The sequence below is a fragment of the Citrus sinensis genome, chromosome 9, assembly GCF_022201045.2.
Source record: "Citrus sinensis cultivar Valencia sweet orange chromosome 9, DVS_A1.0, whole genome shotgun sequence".
In the NCBI taxonomy this organism is placed as follows: domain Eukaryota; kingdom Viridiplantae; phylum Streptophyta; class Magnoliopsida; order Sapindales; family Rutaceae; genus Citrus; species Citrus sinensis.
In genome coordinates this window covers 20,854,707-20,859,290 of record NC_068564.1, presented here as the reverse complement: position 1 = coordinate 20,859,290, position 4,584 = coordinate 20,854,707, and the positions used below count along the sequence as shown (strand labels likewise).

Sequence of the window (4,584 nt, the reverse complement as noted above, 5' to 3'; positions counted from 1 at the left end):
CGCTTACTAAGGAAAGGTTGCTCAGCTTATCTGGCATACGTAATAGCCACTGGAGTTCGGGAGTTGAGATTGGAGGATATTCCAGTAGTCCAAGAGTTTTCAGATGTATTTCCAGATGAACTTCCGGGGATGCCACTTCATAGAGAGATTGAGTTTTCTATTGATTTAGTCCTTGGGACGGCTCCTATATCTATAGCACCGTATAGGATGGCTCCAGCTGAACTAAAGGAACTTAAGATTCAACTGCAAGAATTGGTGGATAAAGAGTTTATTAGACCTAGTGTATCTCCGTGGGGAGCTCCGGTGTTGTTTGTTAAGAAAAAGGATGGTACTCTTAGACTCTGCATTGACTATAGGCAGTTGAATAAAGTTACAGTGCGTAATAAATATCCACTTCCACGCATCGATGACTTGTTTGATCAACTTCAGGGAGCAAAGGTGTTTTCTAAGATCGATTTGCGCTCGGGATATCATCAGCTTAGAATTAAAGAGGCCGATGTTCCTAAAACAACATTCAGAACTCGTTATGGACATTATGAGTTTTTAGTGATGCCATTTGGGTTGACTAATGCCCCAGCGGCTTTCATGGACCTTATGAATAGGGTATTTCGCCATTATCTGGATCGATTTGTGATTGTGTTTATCGACGATATTTTGGTGTATTCTCGAAGTCAGGAGGAACATGAGGAGCACTTGCGGACTGTTTTGCAGACTTTAAGACAAAAGCAATTGTACGCTAAGTTCAGCAAGTGTGAGTTCTGGTTAGATAAAGTAGTATTTCTAGGCCATGTGATATCAGCTGAAGGAATTTATGTTGATCCTCAAAAGATCGAAGCAGTTGTAAATTGGGAACGACCTACAAATGTGACTGAAGTTCGAAGTTTTCTTGGATTAGCTGGCTATTATCGGAGATTTGTGGAAGGATTCTCCAAGATTGCTATTCCTCTGACAAGGTTAACCAGAAAGAATGCTAAGTTCCAGTGGAATGATGATTGTGAAAAGGGTTTTCAAGAACTCAAGGCATGCCTTACTTCAGCACCAGTTCTTACACTTCCATCGGGTAATGAAGGGTTTGTAGTATACAGTGATGCATCCAGGCAAGGATTGGGTTGTGTGCTAATGCAGTATGGGAAAGTAGTGGCTTATGCTTCAAGACAACTTAAGAAGCATGAACAAAATTACCCAACTCATGATTTAGAGCTAGCAGCAGTGGTGTTTGCACTCAAGATATGGAGGCATTACTTGTATGGAGCAACATGTCAGATTTTTACTGATCACAAGAGCTTGAAGTATTTGTTTACTCAGAAGGAGTTGAATTTGAGACAGAGGAGATGGATTGAGCTGATTAAAGACTATGATTGTACCATTTATTTTCATCCGGGCAAAGCGAATGTGGTAGCTGATGCGCTAAGCAGGAAGTCTTTTAGCTCTATAGCTCACTTGCGAGGGACATACATGCCGTTATTGATTGAGTTGAGATCTTTGGGAGTTGAATTGGAAGTTGATAATTGCAGAGCTTTAATAGCTAATTTTCGAGTGAGGCCGACTTTGATTGACAAAGTTCATCAGATGCAAGATCAGGATTTGCAGTTACTGAAGTTGAAAGAGGATGTGCAAAAAGGCTTACGAACTGATTTTGCAGTGAGAGATGATGGAGTTTTAGTTATGGATAATCGACTTTGCGTACCCGACATTAAGGAGTTGAAAAAGGAGATCATGGAAGAAGCTCATTGTTCAGCTTATGCTATGCATCCTGGTAGTACGAAGATGTACCGTACCTTGAGAGATCATTACTGGTGGCAAGGTATGAAGAGAGAGATAGCTGAATTTGTATCTCGGTGTTTAGTTTGTCAGCAGATTAAAGCTGAACATCAGAGACCTGCAGGGTTTTCTCAGCCGCTTCCTATCCCTGAGTGGAAATGGGAGCACATCACCATGGATTTTGTAACGGGACTTCCACGTGCTCAGAGTGGTCATGATAGTGTATGGGTAGTTGTTGATCGACTTACCAAATCTACTCACTTTTTACCGTTCAAGACCACTTATTCGATGGACAAGTTGGGGAATATTTTTGTGGCTGAGATAGTTCGACTTCACGGAGCACCTGTGTCTATTGTTTCAGATAGAGATTCCCGATTTACTTCTAAGTTCTGGACAAGTTTGCAAAAGGCTTTAGGCACCAAGTTGAACTTCAGTACAGCTTTTCACCCACAAACTGATGGTCAGTCAGAGCGTATTGTTGAGTGTTAGAAAATGCATATTTATAAAGGAGAAAACCGTCATTTTACATTTTAAGTTTTACTAACAACCCTTACTTTTATATATTTAACCTTCTTGTGATTTAATTACATGTGTTTTATTTTAATTAAGTATTTTATGTATTTTAGGGGCATTATAGTCATTTCACAATAAAGGAGAGATCAGACGGCAAAACGGACATCACTTTTGAACTCAGGACGGTCGAAAACCTTAGGAGGAGCATAAAAGGAAAAATGGTACTATTCACATGTACGGTACTATTCACGTGTACGGTACTGTATACGTTACTGTTCACGACACTGTTCACATAGACGGATGATGACGTGGCATTGACCGATGATGTAGCATTGACTGATGAGGTGTCACGATCCTGTTGGACTAAAATTCTTATGTACTGTTGATGGTGACGTGGCAGCATATCAGTGGACGAAAAATCTCGCGTACGGTGCATGCATCACACAGGATTATTTTCAACCAAACCGCGTTACTGTTCATTCGGGTCAAACCGTGTTACTGTTCATCCGCGTGGTCAAACCGTGGACTGTTGACTGATGACGTGGCGCAATCCTGAGCGTCCAAACTGTTTTTAATCCGATGGCCATGATTTATTCCATGTATCTATAAAAAGGGGGCCTCCCCCCCCTAATTTGATATCTCTGAATCCATTTTTGGGATCCATTTTCTGTAATTTCTTCTCCATCTTGTATTTTCTTCATATTTTAATAAATTCCCATTTTGCACCTAGTTCAATTATGAGTGGCTAATTTTCTTTCAAGCTTGGGTTGAAGGTGAAGTCTCAACATGTGTCATGGGCTTTATTTGGTAAATTTATTTTCTCTTCCCCTCTAGTTTTTGTGGATGTTTTGACTTCTCGTCGACAAATAATACTAATCTTGTCTAGTACCGCCTTGGTTTCACCGGCCCTCTAGTATAAGGTTATTATTATTTGGCACGATAAGCCCTTAGCACCATATTGATTAGAGCGTGTTTCATTAGGTGTGGATTCCCCCCTCATGATTTAATTGGCATTAATACGGATTATTTAGCCCATGATGCATGTTGATACGGATCCAGATACCCAAGTACGTCATTTCAATAGAATTATCTTCGATTTATTCTCGCCATTGCAATTCCAATTTTAGAATTTATTCTCGTCATTTTAATTTAAGTTTTAGCATATACCAAATCATTTCCACCATAAATCTAACAACCCATTCACAAAATTAATTCTATACACAATTAAAATCCACCTCTTCGTGGGATCGACACTCGTCACCATAGATCTATACTACAATAGATTCGTGCGCTTGCGAGTACATTAAAATTTGCACAACAAGTTTTTGGCGCCGTTGCCGGGGAGGTAAGTAATTTTAATTCATAGAACTAATTTTTGTGAATAATTTCTTTTATTTGTTTTTTTGTATTTTTTTATTATTATTATTAAAAAAAAGAAAAAAAAAAGTGAATCTAAAGGTTAGTATTTCTTTTCTTTTTCTCTTCTTTAAAATTCTGTAATTTAATTTTCAATTTATTTTTTTTTCTTTGTAATTTTCCTTTATTTTATTAATTTAATTTTTAGTTAATTCATTTCACGTATTTATTTTTGTGTGTTTTTATAGAAAGGTTGTAATAGCGCAATCAGGTTAGTATCGTAATTTCTCACTCTTCTTTATTTTTATTTGTTTTGTTCCCATCTTTATTTTTTGTTTTGTTTGCATCTTTATTTTTATTTTATTTATTTTGCATGCATGGTCGTAGGTCATTATTACCTAATCTTGAACCTATAGACCTTGAATTAGAAAAAACACTTCGCACACACAAACACGTTAAAAATAAAATGGATTTACAAGCACCACAGGAGAGGCCATTTAAGGACTATTTTAGTCCCTTAGCTAATTTGAGCACGTCATGCATAAGATACCCAAATGTAGCTGCTAGGAGTTTTGAATTAAAACCTAGTGTGTTAAATTGTCTCCCTACATTTTATGGCCTAGAAAATGAGGATCCATATAATCATTTGAATGATTTTCATGCCATTTGTCAAACATTCAAATATGAGAATTTTTCAGATGATGATGTTAAACTTAGACTATTCCCATTTTCTTTAAAAGATAGAGCTCGTTCATGGTTAAATACTTTACCTGCTAATAGCATTTCATCATGGGAACAAATGGTAACGAAATTTTTGAATAAATATTTCCCAGTGCATAAAACCAATGCTATTCGCAGGGAAATCTCAGAATTTACCCAGAGAGAGGACGAGCAATTTTTCGAAACATGGGAGCGATTCAATGGGCTACTCTTGAAGTGTCCACATCATGGGTA

General features: G+C 37.7%; 1 non-coding gene across 1 annotated transcript; it reads right to left on the bottom strand.

The window, feature by feature from the left end:
* Positions 1-4,480: 4,480 nt before the first annotated feature.
* On the bottom strand, positions 4,481-4,584 carry LOC127900145 (small nucleolar RNA R71). Its single transcript, XR_008052165.1, has one exon. It is a non-coding gene; the product is annotated as a small nucleolar RNA R71 (small nucleolar RNA).